General features: G+C 40.0%; 1 protein-coding gene across 5 annotated transcripts in view; it reads left to right on the top strand.

Moving 5' to 3' along the window:
• LOC109416899 (prestin) overlaps positions 1–18,395 on the top strand; it is a 71,764-nt gene that overhangs the window by 15,991 nt on the left and 37,378 nt on the right. Inside the window, exon 2 of one of the 5 annotated variants that reach the window (XM_062855434.1) lies at positions 15,351–15,595. The exons of the other annotated variants lie outside the window; for them this stretch is intronic. The gene's annotated coding sequence lies outside the window, so the exon portion shown is untranslated. The remainder of the gene's footprint in view (positions 1–15,350; positions 15,596–18,395) is intronic. 5 annotated transcript variants of the gene reach the window in all.

Consider the following 18,395-nt stretch of genomic DNA (forward strand, 5'->3'; position numbering starts at 1 on the left):
TTCCCGGAATTCTACAAATATTTCCAAAAAAATACTTTTGGGGGTTTCATCTGGAACTTCTCCCGGAATTCTTTCTGTGATTCACCGTGGAAATAAATCTTTGGCGTTGTACATAAACTACGTAGACTTTTTTGTCAGCCATCTCAGACCCAGGCCCTTTCCGGGATTCTTACCCTCATTCTTGTTTAAGGACATTTTCACTTTTTGACGTTTTTGATTCGTTTGAATACGTTTTCCATTTCATTTGATGACGTGAATGGGAACATTTTACATTCAAAAGTGAATTCGATCGTAAATACTAATGACTGTGTCGTTCTAAAATTTATTCAGGAGTTTCCTCTAAGAATCATCCAGGAAGTTTTTATGGGATTGCTGCAAGATTTTTTTTATGGAATTCATTCTTGGATTGCTTTAAGTAGGGTAAAAACACTAGACTTTTTTTTTTTTTTTTTTACTTATTCGTTTATTTGGAAGGCTCGGGCGCCACATGGGCATAACTGAGCCGAAATCTTTTGTTTTTACAATGATTTTACATTTTACAATTTATTACTGCCTTAAAACTATGTTAGTTTGGGGAGCCGAAGTACTCGCGGCTGTTTCGAGGTTAAGGATTGAAAAAAAAAATAAAATAAAATAAAATTGGGAAGGGGGGGTTTATGGGTTTAAAACTAAATTATTTGCTAACTTATACTAAATCATTGATGGGACAAATTGTCCATATCTGTAACGGAACCAAAAAGAAAGGACTTTGTCGGTAGAAAACGACAAGAAGAGGACAAACGGAAGGGGGGTGACGACAGACAGGGGCGAACAACAAAACCAAAGGCGGACAACGAAAACAAGGAACGTACTACATCAAACTCTGACATCAACACGTTTCAAAAACTGGTAAATCAGGTTCATGTATTCCAAATCAAGTCCTGCCAACACTTCTCTAACGGGTTTCTGTTGTTTTCCTCGGACCCGGAGAATTTCATGCAGCTCAGATCTGACATCACGATACTCATTGCATCCCCACACGACATGTTCGATATCCTGGTAAGCCACGCCACAGACACAGAGATTGCTTTCTGAGAGCCCAATACGGAAAGTATGTGCGTTCAACAAATAGTGGTTGGACATCAGCCGACACATCACACGAATGAAATCGCGGCCTAAATCCAACCCTTTGAACCATGGCTTCTTCGACACCTGTGGAATGATGAAGTGCAACCATCTACCCATCTCTCCATCTCTCCATTTGTGTTGCCAGCTGATCAAGGTCTCCTGACGGGCCAATGCAAAAAATTCGTCGAAGGCGATTTGACGCTCGTAAATATCGCCTTCGCTAGCGCCCACCTTAGCCAGAGAGTCCGCTTTCTCATTGCCCGGAATTGAGCAATGTAAAGGGACCCAAGCTATGGTGATGATGTATGAGCGTTTGGACAAAGCACTCAAGACTTGGCGTATTCCATTCAGGAAGTACGCTGAGTGCTTCATCGGTTTCATTGGCCGAACAGCCTCCAGAGAGCTTAGACTGTCGGTAAAAATGAAGTAGTGCTCAGGTGGAAGAGTGCGAATGTACTCTAAGGTGTAGTATATAGCCGCTAGCTCAGCAATGTATACCGAACATGGCTTTTGAAGCATGAAGGTGGCGCTATGAAATTCGTTGTAGACACCGAATCCAGTCGAATCATCGGTTTTGGAACCATCTGTGAAGAACTGTCTGGCCCCGCTAACATGCCCGAATTTACTTGCAAAAATTTGTGGAATACCTATGGAACGAAAAGATTCCGGTATACCGGTGATCTCATCCTTCTAAAACACTAGACTTAACCTTCCTAGACTTAACCTTCCTAAAATTCTGCTTTAATCTTCGCCACTGCATACATATAAATGGAATTTGTATGGATGGGGCGAAAACTAGAGTAGTGGCGAAGTCTAGTGGTTTTCCCTACTCATTCTTACGATTTCTCTAGGCGTACCTTCTCGGGTTTCTCCCATAATTCTTTATGGGATTTATCCAGAAAAAACTTCCGGAACTTCTCCAAGAAACTCTTGCAGGATTCCTCCAAAAACTTCTTCTTGGAACAGGAACTCTTTACGGAATTACTCCATGAGTTCCATCTGAAAATTTTTCATTATTTTGTTGCTGGGTTCGTCCAGGAAATCATTTCGGAATTCCTTCAAGAACTTTAAGAGTAATTCCAGATCCTCCAGGAATTCCTTCTGCAATGTTTGCAGATTCTTCTGGAATTCGTTAGGAAGTTCGTTCTGGAATTCTCTCTAATATTCCTCAAGAAAATCCTCTTGGAGTTGCAAAAGAAATTGTTTCAGGAGTGTTTTTTAATGAAATTTATTATAGAACCACTCCAGAAGCTCCATAGGGAATTTTTCTATGCCTTTGTTATAAAACTCCTCCAACATATTCGTAAACATATCCTCCTACACGTTTGCAAGGAATCCCTCTAGGAGTTCCTTTCGAGTTTCCTATATTAGTCTGTTGGCACGTACCATCTGGGATTTTTTTCTTGGAATCTCAGATAAAAATCTTTTGAAGACTTTAAAAAGGGGAATCTTTGAAGAAACTCTCAAAAGAATTCTAAAGGAATGGAACTTTTATGAACTTCTACATCAATCTTGGAAGGAATTCCTGGATGAATTTCGGAACGAATTTCTCGAGAAATCTCCGAAGAAATCCCAAGAGAATGCCCCTTAAAACCCAGATGGAACCACTTTCAGAATTGCAGAAGAAACTCCTGCAAGCACACCAGAGAGAACTTTAGAAAGAATTCTGAAAACCCTCTGGAAAAATAATAAGCTATTCCGAAAATACAATCAACATTCCTGAGAAGTGCTGGGAGATTGTAAGGAACGACTTCGGCAGTAATTTGGAAGAAAATATTTCTCTCAATATTGAGCATCCAACCAGAGTATCTCAACAAAATGTTTATTGAATGCCAGGATTTCTTTATCAGCCTCGCCGGAATGTTTACTACCATAAATGAAACCGAATTCTGAACGTAATTTTTCATCAAAATTAAACTCAATTCCTTCAGATCCTGGAAATCCTCATCAAAATCACTATTAGATTCTTGCCGAACTTTCCTCAAAGTCAAATCAGAGTTCGTCCCTAGAATTCCACCAGATTTTCCACAGGATTTGCATTAGAATTATAACAGGATTCCTACTACCGTAGACTGAACCGCAATCCTATCAGGATTCGATACTATAATAGTTCTGACTTTGATCTATTGCATGCAAAGCCAACATTTCTAGCATTCACCGCATGTTAACAGAGGCGCCACCACATATGGACATTAACATTGTGACAGCAGTGGAGTTATGTCAGACACAAGGCTATGGTGGCGATATCTGTTCATTGCATAGCGACCGTTTTAGTTATTTTAGTGATCCATTCCTCTGGAAGTCTCTAGAACCGGCAGATTTGCCGGTAGTATTCTGGGGAAAATCTGAAATATGATTTTTCATTGTTACTCTGGGGTGTTCCAATGAACTCTGGGAGTTACAATGAAAAATCAGATTTCGGGTTTTCCCCAAAATACTACCGGCAAATCTTTAATTAGAGTACTGTTCCACGTGGGTAAAGTACACTACCCGTGAGAGCTGACCCCGTGAAAATTCTCTAAGTCCAAATTACAAACGTCATGGCTACGAAACATCAAAATACCATATAAAATCAAAACAATGCATTGCTATATAAGTGAGCCACTGTGTTTCGTAACAGCAAGAAAGACGTTTATATCTATTGATCTGCTTAACTACAAAGTTCTTTATTACAAAATACATACATGCTGTCGCTCTCCATCTTCGGTCTCGTCCAACAGTCGCCAGATAACGCTCCACCTGGTTCGCCCATCGTGCTTTCTGCGGTCCATGTTTTCTTGTGCCAACCGAATCAGTCGCAAACACCAACTTAGCAACATGCCCTGCCCATCGTATCTATCCGGTTTTGGCCACCTTCTGGACGCTGGATTCATCGTAGAGAGCAGTCAGCTCTCGGAACTTCTTTTATATCGATCCACGTTCTCCCGGGCCCAGTGGTGCAGCATGATCGCCCTCGCTACGTTCATCTCTTCCAAAATCTCTTTACAGGCATCGTCGAACCAATCGTTCCGTTCCGCATACCCAACATTGGTCTCTGCTACGGTGTTGATGGCTGCTTTTATCGTACTCCAGCAATGCTCTAGAGGGGCTTCACTGAGGTCGTCCTCGTCCGGCAACGCTGCCTTGAGACTCTGCGCGTATGCTGAGGCGACATCCGGTTGCTTCAGTTGCTCCAGATTATACCGAGGCGGCCGTCGGTACCTTACGTTGTTGATGACGGAGGGTTTTTGGCGCATTTTTCAGTCTGTCGGAGAAGTGTCGCCCGTCGATCAGAACATGGTCGATTTGCGATTCCGTCTGCTGTGGTAATCTCCAGGTGTAACGATAAGGGAGGCTGTGTTGGAAAAAGATGCTATGTATGGCCATGTTTTTGGAGGCGGTGAAATCAATGAGTCGTGGGCCGTTTTCGTTTGTTAGCTGGTAGGCGCTGAACTTTCCAATCCTCCTCCTGGCCTACCTGAGCGTTTCACCTTGATGATCTTGACGTCGTGGCTTGGGCAGCGTCGTACTCGCGTTCGAGCTGCGCGTAAAATACGTCTTTGTCATCATCAGTGCTTCCGGAGTGAAGGCTGTTCACGTTTATTATGCTGAAGTTGAAGAGTTGGTCCTTGATCCACAACCTGCACATTCTTTTGTCGATAGGCCACCAGCCGATAACGCACTTCTACATGTCGTCCAACACGATAAAAGCTGTTCTCAGCTCACGTGTGCTGTCGCAACTCTGGTAGATGGTATTATTAAATCTAAACGTTCGCACCATGCTTCTTGTCCACCACACCTCCTATAGCGCTACGATGTCGAACCCACAATCTTTAAGTAGATCGGCGAGTATGCGGGTGCTCCCATTGAAGTTGAGAGATCAGTAGTTACACGTACCGAGTTTCCCATCGCAATTCCTTTTTGTTCATTAGAGTCGTTGCCGTTGATCCCGGTCCGTGTTCTAAGATTATTATTATTGTTGATTATTCGGTGCTTGGTTTTATTTACGGCCGGCTCGCAGGGCCTGACACCAATCCCCCGGTTTACTGTCCGAAGAGACATTAAGATTGCCAAAACAAATCCCCCGTCCCTGTTAGCATATGACCGAAGATCCTACCGGGGTTTATTATCCGATCTTCCCTAAGGTTGCTCGTATCCCAGCCGGTGCCACGCGGAAGTAGGGATCGGAGATGCATGGCAAGAGGCTGAATGACCTTACAAGAGGTCTGAATCGCATTGCCAGCCTTTACCGTGCCTTGCATTACACCTTCCAGAGCGATGTTAAAGAGTAGGCATGAGAGTCCGTCACCTTGACGCAGTCCCCGACGAGATTCGAATGAACTGGATAGTTCACCCGAAACCCTTACGCAGTTTTGCACACGGTCCATCGTTGCTTTGATCAGTCTGGTCAGCTTCCCAGGAAACTCGTTTTCGTTCATGATTTTCCATAGCTCTGTACGCTCAATACTGTTTATTCCGAGTTTATTTGACGGTTGAAACCTGATATTCACGGCATTTCTGGAGGATTAGACGGAACAACGGAAGATGATCTGGGATAGCACTTTTTAGGCAGCATTCTCAATTGTGATCGCTAGGAAATTCGCATACTCAGATTCTGGAGAAACCCGTTTTTGTTTATGAATCTCTTGCTGACTTTAAGGACAGACTTGTAAGAATCCTAAAATGGCCGCCACAATGGCCGACTTTGGCACCTACTCACGATTTTGAGGGCACAAATCTCTTTGTAAACAAAACCAACGTATCTGATCTTCTTCATTGGCGTATCTAGGATTTTTTCCTAGGGGGTGCCTTGGGGGTGCCAGTTTCAGTGGCTTCCAGATTGTTTTGCTTCTTTTTCGTAAAAGGAAATACCGAACCATCCTTAATTTCTTTCATGAAATAATGATATACTGCGTAGCAGAAAAAACTAGCCCGCAAATTTGAACGCGCTATATTTTGAGGAACACTTTTTTTTAATCCGAACCGTAGTACAAATTTAACACTTTCCCCGCCATTTGAGAGGTTTGAAACTTGATAACTTGATTGCGTATAAAACATGGAATTTGTATTTTCAGTTTAAACTTAACAATCATCGAGACAACCCCTTTGTTTAGTGGATTGAAAATAATCAGGTCCGTAAGAATACGATTTCAGAGCAAGTGTAAATCTCTGAAACCATAAAATATCAACAAATTTGCGTGTAACTTGCATTCATTGTGACATCCTCTTTCTTAAAATAGTTTTCAAGAACAATTGAAATAGTTATCTTCTATTTATATAAAAATACAGTGGCATACGTGGGACCGCGCATAACTTGCGAACGGAAGGACCGATTTTGATCGTCTTAATTTTGTTCTGTGAATTTTCACCCAAGGAGGCAACAAACATGGAAAAATTGAGAGTTTTTGAAAATCGATCTTCCATACATTTTGACCGGGGACTTGGTCTTGGTTAGAAACTTGAAACGTCAAAAAAACGCAGTAGACAAGACAAAGTTTACCGGGTACAGCTAGTAAATACTTAAAATTGCGTATTTAGGACTGAAACCCGGGATTTGGTGCAAGCGAATTTCAATTTTTCTCTTCGGGATTCTGGTGCTCGCACCAAATTACGATTTCCAATAAATTGTTAATATATGTGTTGAAAGGAATTGTGTATAAAGCTCAAAAGTTGACTTACATAAAACCAACATTGTAGTTATCAGTCAAAATTTCAGCTTCATACATTTCGAATAATCATGTCTGGTTTATACGTATAATACAAGACATTTTTGTTTTCGGCAAATCATTCTTTCGGTAATACCTCAGGGAATATTCCTGGTAATTTATTTGGAAATTGTTTTGCAATTTATTTCAATTAAGTCTTCTTTTGCAAATCTCCCAGCAATTGCTTTGGATTTGGCAAATATCTTCAGTAATATCTTTGGCTCTCCTTCGGCAATTTCTTTAACGATTTTTTTTGGTAAAACGTTTGGAATTTGATACTGACCACCTTTCACGCATCCTTTAAAAATTTTCATCGAAAATTACTTTGGAAATTTCTTTGGCAATTCCATTAGGAGTTTATTTGGCTTTTTTACTTCATTGGCAAATCCTTTAAAATGATTCCTCGGGAATATTTCAAACATTGTTTTGTTAATGTCAACATTTCTTTTGATATTTGCTTTTTAAAATTCTCCAATTACTCTTCAGGCAATTCTTTTAGGAATTCTTTTATTTTGTAATTCATTTCAACATTGATTCTGGGAACTTCCTCACATTTTTTTTTTGGAAATGTCTTCGGCAAGTCATTCTACTTTTTTGGGGTTTTCGTCATTTTTTTGGACTTTCATTATCTATACTATTCGGTATTCCTTCGCAAATTCCTTCGAAAACTCCTTCGAAAATTCGTTTATAAATCGCTTCTATAATTTTAATGAAAATTCCTTAGACAATTTTTTTAAAGGTTTCTTCAGTAATTATGTAAGGAATTCCTGCAGCAAATCCGATTGGAATAACCTTCGGCCATTCCGATGTTACTTGTGTTGAACATTTATTTGGGAATTTCATCAGCAATTCCTTTGGAAATTTTGAAAACTTCGTTTATCAATTTGGGAACTTCTTCGGTAATTCCTTTGGAAATTGATTCGGCAAATTTCTCAAAGATTTTCTTCGAGAATTTATTTGACTTTGATTTAACTTTGACGGTTCTTTAAAAAAACTGTCATGGTGATACTACGGCAATTACTTTTGGAATTGATTCTAAATTTTATTCAGAAAACCCTTTTATGAATTCGGGAAATTCTTTAAAAATTTCTTTGAAAATTGTTTTGTGAATGTTTGTGGATTTTTTTATAAAATATATTTCAGCAATTTATTTTGAGGCTGGATTTGACCAATTACTTTAAAAAGCATCACAATTTTATTCAGGAATTTTACTAGTAATTCTTATATGAATTCTTTTGGCAACTACTTTGAAAGTTCTAGGGCAAATGTAATGGAAAATTATCCGACAATTTCTTTTGAATTTGTCAGGAAGTTTTTCGTGAATTTCAAGAATTTTCTTCGAGCAAACCCAGTTGAGAATTCCTGAATTTCCAATTCAGCCATTTTCGGAAGCAATAAATTCAACTACGATTAAATCATAAAAATAACAAAAGTAATCAAGATAAAAATGCTTGAGAAATTTGCAAAATAATTGAAAAATAAATTGCTGAAATAACTTCAGAGGAATAGCCATTGAAATAGTAGAAAAAAAATCAAAGAAATTGCTGATTAAATTCCAATGAAACGACCGCAGAATTTAAAAAAAACAACCATGCCCTCAAAGAAATAGCCATACTGCGGTCTGACGAATACGGAGTCGTGAGTTCAAATCCCACCAGAACGCGACTTTTTGTTTATTTATCTCACAATTTGTCAACTAGCAACATTCTGTGCTTTCTAATTAATAACAAGCTTTTCTCGTACATTCCTATAGGATTTCACTAGGGATTTCTCTAGTAATACCCCAGCATTTCTCTTGAAATCTCTACTATTCCCGACACTCGTTTAGGGATTCCTCAAAGATTTATATTGGGATTCCTTCAGCTGGTATTCCTTGAAGAAGGCCAAGAGAGGTTCCGTGAATACCATGATTTATTTCTAGAGTAATCCATGAATAAAAACTCTAGAGGACTTCCTGGATACAATGATACATATTGCCCATTTTACTGGCATTTTACCAGGTTAGCTGGTATGTCTGAAACATACTGGAAAAACTTGTAATTAGAAGGCACGAAATGTTGCTAATTGGCAAATTGAGAGATGAAATTTGTGAAAAAAATCGCGTTCTGGTGGGATTCGAACCCACGACTCCGTATTCGCTAGACCGGCGCTTTAACCAACTAAGCCACAGAACAGGTAATGGTTCTGCGGAATAGCATCTAAGCCGAAAAGAGAGATGAGTTTGTGAAATAGGAGTGTTCACGGTGCGGCTTCGGAGTCAGTTTGGCTTTCTATTCCGCAGAACCATTACCTGTTCTGTGGCTTAGTTGGTTAAAGCGCCGGTCTAGCGAATACGGAGTCGTGGGTTCGAATCCCACCAGAACGCGATTTTTTTCACAAATTTCATCTCTCAATTTGCCAATTAGCAACATTTCGTGCCTTCTAATTACAAGTTTTTCCAGTATGTTTCAGACATACCAGCTAACCTGGTAAAATGCCAGTAAAATGGGCAATATGTATCATTGTACCCTTGCTTGCGTCACTTGGCGCAGTTCGGTCGTCCGAGCGTCCGACCGTGCCGAGCTCTCGACGCATACTAATTAGACACCAGCAAAACAAACTGCCTGGTGGCTAGGTATGCGGAGTGCGAGAGTAAGTCTCGGCTTCATATAAATAACTCGCTCGCACTTGTAGGTAGTGGGCACAAACAGGAGTGTGTTGTGGATTGGCATCTAAGCCGAAAAGAGAGATGAGTTTGTGAAATAGGAGTGTTCACGGTGCGGCTTCGGAGTCAGTTTGGCTTTCTATTCCGCAGAACCATTACCTGTTCTGTGGCTTAGTTGGTTAAAGCGCCGGTCTAGCGAATACGGAGTCGTGGGTTCGAATCCCACCAGAACGCGATTTTTTTCACAAATTTCATCTCTCAATTTGCCAATTAGCAACATTTTTTTTTTTTTTTACTTATTCGTTTATTTGGAAGGCTCGGGCGCCACAAGAGCATAACGGAGCCGAAATCATAATAACAAACATTCTTACATAAAACAATTAAAATAACAATAATTAAGAAAAAAAAAATCAGTCGTGATAAAAGTCAAATTGTTCCATCGGAGTGTTGGTAGCCTTGGCAATCCGCTGCTTGTCTTCCTCAATTAGCGATCGTCGTTCATTTTCGTCGGTAATCCAATCATAACTGGCAATTCTCTGTGAGATTCTTCTGGGTGCCACATCCGGGACGGTGGCCAAGCTGTTGTCATCACTTTCACTGGAGGACGCGTTACATTTGTTCTGCCTTTTGTGTACAGGTTGTGTCTGTGCAGATTCAGACTGACTATCTGTATCCAACGAACGTTGCCGTTTCGTTTCGGTCTTCTTTATCTTTGGTTGTCGTTTCGCACTTGTTTTGTCCTCTGTTACAATAGGGGCGCCACCATCTGTCTGTTCATCGGATGTTTCGATTTCCACCGCTGCTGTCGACTGTTTTTGTTGTTTGTCACTCGTTCGTTCTCGCAAAACTGGGCAATCTTTTTTAAAATGCAACTCTGATTTGCAGCTGAAGCACTTCGGTTTGATTCCGTCGAAATACACTCTTCCCTTCCTGTTGCGGAAGTAGAGGATATCCGGAATTTCTCTTTCTATTTCCATATAGACACCCCGGATTCCGGTAAACAGATCCAGTAGGAAATCTGCCGGGAATCGCTCGCGTACTGTACGTTTGACCTTCCCATACTTCTGCATCACTTTGACCAGATCAGCATCCGATACTTCGGGTGGTAGATCAAACACGCGTACATATCGCGTGTTTCCTGCCACCGACATGCGAACCACCACTTTGTTTCCATTGACGTAATGGAACGGTAACGATTGGCTGTTGTTTTCGAACACAAATTTCAATGCTTCTTCGGATTTGAAGCGGATGAAAACCGACTTCTCATCCGAAATCTTGTAGGCCGTTTCCATCAGCGACAGGTCACCTTTGAGTGCTTTCACAAAGCCGGCCATATCTGCTACGGTCGGTTGCGCGGCATCTTCAGGGAACAGGAAAGCTAGCGTGTTTTTGATTTCAATTTCACTTGACATTTTGATCGGTATGCACTGTATAGAATCAAACAAAAGAAGCTAGCAATAGCACGGAACGTCTGTATTAGCAACATTTCGTGCCTTCTAATTACAAGTTTTTCCAGTATGTTTCAGACATACCAGCTAACCTGGTAAAATGCCAGTAAAATGGGCAATATGTATCATTGTACCCTTGCTTGCGTCACTTGGCGCAGTTCGGTCGTCCGAGCGTCCGACCGTGCCGAGCTCTCGACGCATACTAATTAGACACCAGCAAAACAAACTGCCTGGTGGCTAGGTATGCGGAGTGCGAGAGTAAGTCTCGGCTTCATATAAATAACTCGCTCGCACTTGTAGGTAGTGGGCACAAACAGGAGTGTGTTGTGGATTGGCATCTAAGCCGAAAAGAGAGATGAGTGTGTGAAATAGGAGTGTTCACGGTGCGGCTTCGGAGTCAGTTTGGCTTTCTATTCCGCAGAACCATTACCTGTTCTGTGGCTTAGTTGGTTAAAGCGCCGGTCTAGCGAATACGGAGTCGTGGGTTCGAATCCCACCAGAACGCGATTTTTTTCACAAATTTCATCTCTCAATTTGCCAATTAGCAACATTTCGTGCCTTCTAATTACAAGTTTTTCCAGTATACTTCCTGGATAAGTCTTTAAAAAAATCCCTGGAAGAATCAACGACATTTCTGGAAGTAACCTAGGAAAACTACCTAGAAGAATTCCAGCAAGAATGGCAGGAGAAACCCCTAGAGGAATTCCTGCAGGTATAGCAGAAATTTCAGGAGTAGACATAGGAGGCATTGCTGAAACAATGATAAATATTTGGAGTTATCACAGGAATGAAATCCTTTAGGATTTCCAGGAGGATACACCGAAGGCAAGGCTCATAGGAAGATTGCCTTGAATAATCCCAGCAAGTTTTTGAATAAATCCCAGGAGAAATTCTTAGAAGAATCCCTAAAAGAATTCCGGGAGGTATTACAGTAAGAATTTATGGAGGAGTCCTAGGAGGAATTGTTGGAAGAATTACAGCAGGGATAGCTTGAGAAATCAAGCTGAAATTCTTGCAGGAAGACCAAGAGGGAGTTCCTGGAGGAATCCCTTGAGAAAATTATGAAATAATCTTTGGATAAAATATCTTGGATAAAAATTCCTGGTGGAATCACCGGAGAGCTTCTGAAGAAATCACATAAAAAATACAAGGAGGTATTATTGGAAGGATTATGGGCAGGGATGCCACATATACAGATTTTTCTGTAATCATGCAGATTTTCTTGCAGTTTTTCATACAGAATTCTGTATACCAATATTACAGATTTTTGGAAATTATACAGATTTTTCAGAAACTTACAGAATTTCAAACAGATTTTTCGCGAAATATTACAGATTTTATGCAGATTTTTGATAAAAAATGGTGATACAGATCATAAAGATTTTTGAGAGGCAAAATACAGATTTAAATGTGGCAACACTGATTATGGGATGTATCATTGTAGAAATCTCAGCAGAAATCCTAGGAGGAATTGCTGGAAGACACTATACAGAAATTACTAGAGAAGCCCCATCAGGAATGCCTGGGGGAATCCAAAGATAAAATCCTTGGAATACCTAGAGAAGTTCCTGCAAGAACCGGTAAAGCTATTCTGTAAGAATCTATTGCGAAGGCCCTGAAGGAATCGCAGGAGGAATTTCTGAAGGAATATCAGGAAGATTTCCCGGAAGACTTCCAGCCACAATGCTAGGATCAATTTGTATAGGAATTACTAGAAGAATTTCTGGGCATATCATAGTAAGAATTACTGGAGAAATTGCTGGAAGATCCGCAGGAGAAGGTGTTTGAGGAATTCTTGGAGGAAGGCCAAAACAAGTTTCTGCAGGAATCCCATGAGGATAAAATCTCTGGAGGAATTCCTGGATGAGTCCTTGGAGAAATCCGTGGTAAAGCTATGTTCACTTAGAATCCGGAATCATGTCACATTTTCTAGTGGCGCTCTCAATGAACATAATCATCATTCTTTTGCAGCACTCTGATCATACACTAATCCTCTTTAAATGGTGAAAATTTCATCGATTTTCTTGCAACGAGTGAAAAGTTATTTCAGATTGAAGACAAGAGGAGGAAAAAAATCTTGCACAAACACGTTGAAAATTTAGCGTGGTCAGGTACGACAGTCGCGAAAAATGTTAATATCGTCAAAACCATTATGTGTTATGTGCACAGACGTTGTTAACCGTGGCATAAGGAAGTGTCCTCGGAAGAAAAAAGCTTGGGTTCATTGATAAATCTGCTTTGAATTTGAAGATTTGGCAAGAAGTTCGAACTCTGGGCATGGTTTTTTTTTCGAAACAAGATGATGAGAACCAATTCATACAAGGATGACAGCCTCAAGAATCGCGTGCTGCTTTTCAAAAACGCACACAAGGGATATGTAGAGGTTTTACTTATTTTGATGAGCTGCCATGACAGCCGGAGACGTTCAGTGGTATCGTCCCAGATGGGTAGTGTTCATCAACGAAAAAAACACTCAAATTTCGCGTTTTCTCAATTTACTGAATTGCCCCTCATTTCGCAATAAAAAAAAAGTTTGGCAATTTTTCTTCGGAATCCTAGTCAGACTATTCAAGGCACTCAGGACACTGCATAGATGACCTGATTGTTGAACAAACCTGCGGAAGGGGTTGTTGCTAAAATTTACCTCCGTTGTGCAGATTTTTAGAGAGGTCAACACTGAAAAAGTGAGAAAATGTGTGAAAAATAAAAATAAATAATTTCTATGATATTTTTCCATAAAAGTACAATACATAACCTTTGTTTTGAGGGCTTCACCTTTTATGTTTGTTATTCCATTCCTAAGATATACGTGATTTTGTCATTTCGGATTCTAAATGAACATAGCTTTAGAACAATCAAAGGAATTCCTGCAAGAATTCCAGGAAGTTTGCCTGGAAAGATCCCAGAAAAAGCCAGGAGAAAGCTCTAGAAGAATCCGTAGCATAATTTGTGAAATACCACAGTTTGAATTTTTGGAGGAAGAATAACTGGAATAACCGCAGGAATTGCTTGAGTAATCCCAGCTGGAATATCTGGAGGAATTCCTAAAACTCCAGGAGGTATCATAGAAATAGTTTATACAGATATCCTAGAATCACGAATGCCCGCGTATCTTAAGAGAAGTACCTCTAACAAATTCCTGGAGGAATACCTACAGTTCTCCTGGAAATAATTGGTAGAAGTATACTGGAGGAATCCCTGTTGGAATTGCAGGAGGGATTTCTGGAATCTATGGGAATCTCAGAAAGAATTCCCGGAAGTATTGCAGCAAGTAAGTATGCCAGGAGAAATCCCTAGAAGTATTTCTGAAGTAGTCTTAATGAGAATTGCTTGATGAATTCCAGCTGGAATTCATGGAGGAAGGTTAATAGAAGTTTTTGGAGAAATTCCCTGTGGAATTTCTGGAAGAACCTCTGGAGGAAGTTCTGGATAAATTATTCAAGAAATCTCTGGAAGAATCATTGAATGGATTTTTAGAAAAATCCCAGGGAGATTTTCCGGCAGAATTTCCGGAACAACTTCCCTAGTAAAAATTGTTGGAAGAATCACAGCAGGAGTTGCTTGAAGAATCCTAGACACAATTCCCAGAGGAAAACCAATATAAGCTCCTGGAGAACTTCCATGAGAAATTTCTGGAAGAATCTCTGAATAAAATCTCTGAAGAAATTTCTGGAAGAACCACCGGAGGAACTTCTGAAAGAATCCCAGGAAGATTGTCTTGAATAATACCAACAGGAATTCCTGAAGGAATCCCAATAAACATTTTTAGAGGAATCCCTAGAAGAATTCCGAAAAGTATCAAAATAAAAGTTCCCAAAGAAACCCTAGGAGAAATTGCCGGACCAATATTTGCAGAAATTTCTAGTATGTACAACCCCATCTGGACTGCCTGGAGAATTCTAAAGGAAGTTTATTGAAGAAATATCGGGAGGAATCAATAAAGGAAGTCTAGAGAAATCACTGTACTAATAGATAGAGGTATTACTGAAGGAATCCATGGAGAAGTCTGTTGATTGTTCAGGTATATAAAGTATTTCCAGGTGTGATGAAGTTTTTTTCAAATGTACCATTAAAAAAAATATTAGAATTGTTGTGGTAAGTTTTAAATTTTAGGTGACTGCCAAGGAAAAATTCTAGGGGGTGCCAAATTTATTCTAGGGGGTGCCAGGCACCCCTGGAACCCCCCCTAGCTACGCCAATGATCTTCTTATTTTAAGCTTATTACAAGTGAGCAAGAACAGAATAATAAAATGCACTGTTGTGTGAAGCTTGCTTTTTCAAATTTGTGCGCTTGAAGTTATGATGCACTGTTGAGTGGGATTTCAAGATGTTTGTCCTTAACGTAGACAGGAAGTCATGAATGTGTAGTGCAAATTACTGACTTGTAAGCCAGTCTATGATATGAATTGCGTTACTAAGCTGAATTCGTTTAATTTTGACCCTTTTGTTTGAAATCGTTCGTTACAGCATTAAAGATTTCGCCCAAATTGACCAGACTTAAACAAAAGATTTACATAGTCATTGGCTTCGATCAACGTTGTTCGTCCAATCTATGTCTGACCGCTGCTAGTTATCAACGACTCCCCACAATCGATTACTCTTATCAAGGAGATTACGAAAGTTGCTTTCGGATGCCTCCGAAGGTATTAGTCCGTCATCTTCTCGATCTGGAGGTAACAACCTAATCAAGCGTGTGACTTCAACTGCCACAGGTAAGTAAAACAATCAGTTTGTTTGCCACTGATATACTGACGAATAGAGCACGGGCAGATAGGACCAATTGTTTTGATTTATGGTACCCCCGAATTGCCTGTCGTATAGCAGCCATCCTCCTAATTGACGTGACACAATTTCACGAATTGCTTAGCATAGGGCAAATATTTGCCCCCAGAAAGTTGTCACACAAACCAGTTGACAAAACCGGAACCGCCGCAGTACATCTTGTAATCAGTGAGTACGGCGGCGTGGCAGTGGCCTTCACAGCAGAGTGGACGCTAGAACAAAGCCCACGTAAAAATAATTTATGGAGGTGCTGACTGGACTTCAACACTGCCCGTCTGAAGGGCTTTCTCTTATCAACGCTCTATGAGCGCCTTAGCCGAAAAGGGTATGAGATAACAACTATGTAAAACCACTATCAAATCTTGGCGGTTGTTATCACTTTCAAGTTGATGACATTCTTTTGATGTGTCGTGTGTGACATCTTAAGCTGTTGGATGACGTTAAATAGTGTAGTTACATTTAATCGATTTGAACAATTTATAAGTTACAAGTGGAAGTTTTAATTATATTCCACATGAAGGGATCACAGATGCTTTTGAATTACTAGTCTTTTTTATAAATTCTCCTAATAATCGGAGTTGTTTGTTTCTATAATTGTACGGTGTGCACGCAACTGAACTGGACGTCTAATTGCGGTTGCTCTCTGTCGCGATATCTCCAACGCAATAAGCCTAATTAGACAGACAGTTTTAGAAATGCTGACGCCTTTTGACAAAACAATCATCTTATCGGTCATATAACATGGTGCAATCGGAACCACCTCAGAAATTAGGTTTTAGTGAAATTTGGGGTGAGGTTGATGCAGATCATCAACAATAATGGTCATTGCGATGGTTTTGTTCGGCAAAATGTGAGTTCTTCCTTTGGTAAACTCGAACAATTCTCTCCAGGATTCTTTCCTGTGAATCTCCCTAGATTACTGTATTTTGACAAATTTCTCCTGGAGTTCACGGGAATTTTACAGAATTTCTTCCATAGGATTTCCCAGTATTGCGTTTTGCCGGAAGACATCAGCAGGATTCATCCCAAGATCTCCACAAGAGTTTCTCTAAGGATATATCGCAGAGTTTCCCATGTTTTCTCGGGATTCCTTTTGGATCCGCAATTCTTCTTGGAACTTCTCCAAGAGACATTTCCGGGGTATCTTCCAGAGTTGCTACAGGAGTTATTCCTGACGGTTTCACTAGTGCTCCTGCAAGGATTTCTTAAGGAGTTTTAAACGAACTTTCTACATAATCCCTCTCGGGATTTCTTCTGAAGTTGCTTCTGTATTTTTTTTTTTCAAGAAATGACTGTGAGCTTATCTTTTAAAAGTTTCTCCCACAATTTCTACAGCAGTTCCAGCTGATATATTTCCTGAAGGCAGGCCCGTGCACAGAAGTGGCGCCAAGGGAGGGGTTTTTCCCAATTTTGGCAAAAGGCGGAGGGGCGCCTAGTATATGAAGCGTCGGTAATGGAGAGGGTTTAACCCCCAAAACCCCTCCCTTGTGTGAGTGTAGAATTAGCATCTAAGTTAAAATACACAAAAAAAACTAAAAAAAACCCTCACTTGTGCACGGGCTTGCCTGAAGGTTCTTGTAGGAGTTTATCCCGGTGCTCCTTTCAAAAAAATTCTCCCGGTGTTGGTCCTGAGTTGTCTCTCAGAGTATTTCTAAATTTACCATGGACTTTCTCCTAAGTTTTTTTTCCGGAGTACTTTCTGGGATTTCAGCAGGAACTATAGCTGATATTTTTCATTGAGTTCTTCTCGTGATTTCTTTCTTCCAGGCCTTCCTCATTGTCGTTTACTGGATTTCTTGCAGTGATCCCCCTGAGATTTTTTATAATTTTCTAGGGATGTTTCCCACAGCTTTTCCTGCAATCAATACCAGAGATTGTCCCGAGATAAGGGATGCTCCTTTTGGATTTCTTTAATTTCCGGATTTCTTGCAGGGATTTTTCCATGTTCCGGAATGTCTCTTGGGGTAGCATAAGAAATTCCCAAAGAAATATCGGATGGAACCCAGATGAAATCTGGCGAGAAACTCCGCAAAGACAAATAGGAGTTTAAGACGAAATCCTGAGAAAATCCGGGACTTCTCGAAAAATACTTCTGGGAGTAACTTTGCGAGGAAAAAAATTAAGGAATGTGAAAAAGGAACTCTGGATATCTTTTAGAGAAATCCCGGGAGAACCGGTGAGGAGTTCCAAGAGAAATGTCGGAAATCCCAGAAACAACTTCTGCAAAACTCTCGCGAAAATCCCGAGAGAAGTTGGCATCAAAAATTTTGGAATTAGACTAATTTTTATGCGGAGATTCCGATTATGAAATAATCTGGATACCCCTAAAGAACCCAATTCTCCATAAATGTTCTGCACCTCTCAAGTAGTGCAATGTAAAGCAGTGCTGAATAAGCAAATCAAAGTTAAGTATGATGATATGCTGATATATGGAGAATTTTCAATTTTCTATGAAGCAATTCATATTTTATATGGTGCAGTTTTCATAATAGTTTCGGAGTATTTATCTATTTCCTATGTTGCAATTTAAAAAAAATCATGGTGCAATTTGATTTTTCTATGGAGCAATATTGAATTAATTATGGGTATATTTTTCATTTCATTATGGAGCATTTGTACTCTATTATGGAGCATTTCAATATTATTTACTGGTGCAAAATTTATGTTTAAATTTTTTATAGGTTGTATTCCACATTTTTATGGGCTTATGTTCATTTTTTATGGAGCGCT

The sequence above is a fragment of the Aedes albopictus genome, chromosome 3 (genome assembly GCF_035046485.1).
Source record: "Aedes albopictus strain Foshan chromosome 3, AalbF5, whole genome shotgun sequence".
NCBI lineage: Eukaryota > Metazoa > Arthropoda > Insecta > Diptera > Culicidae > Aedes > Aedes albopictus.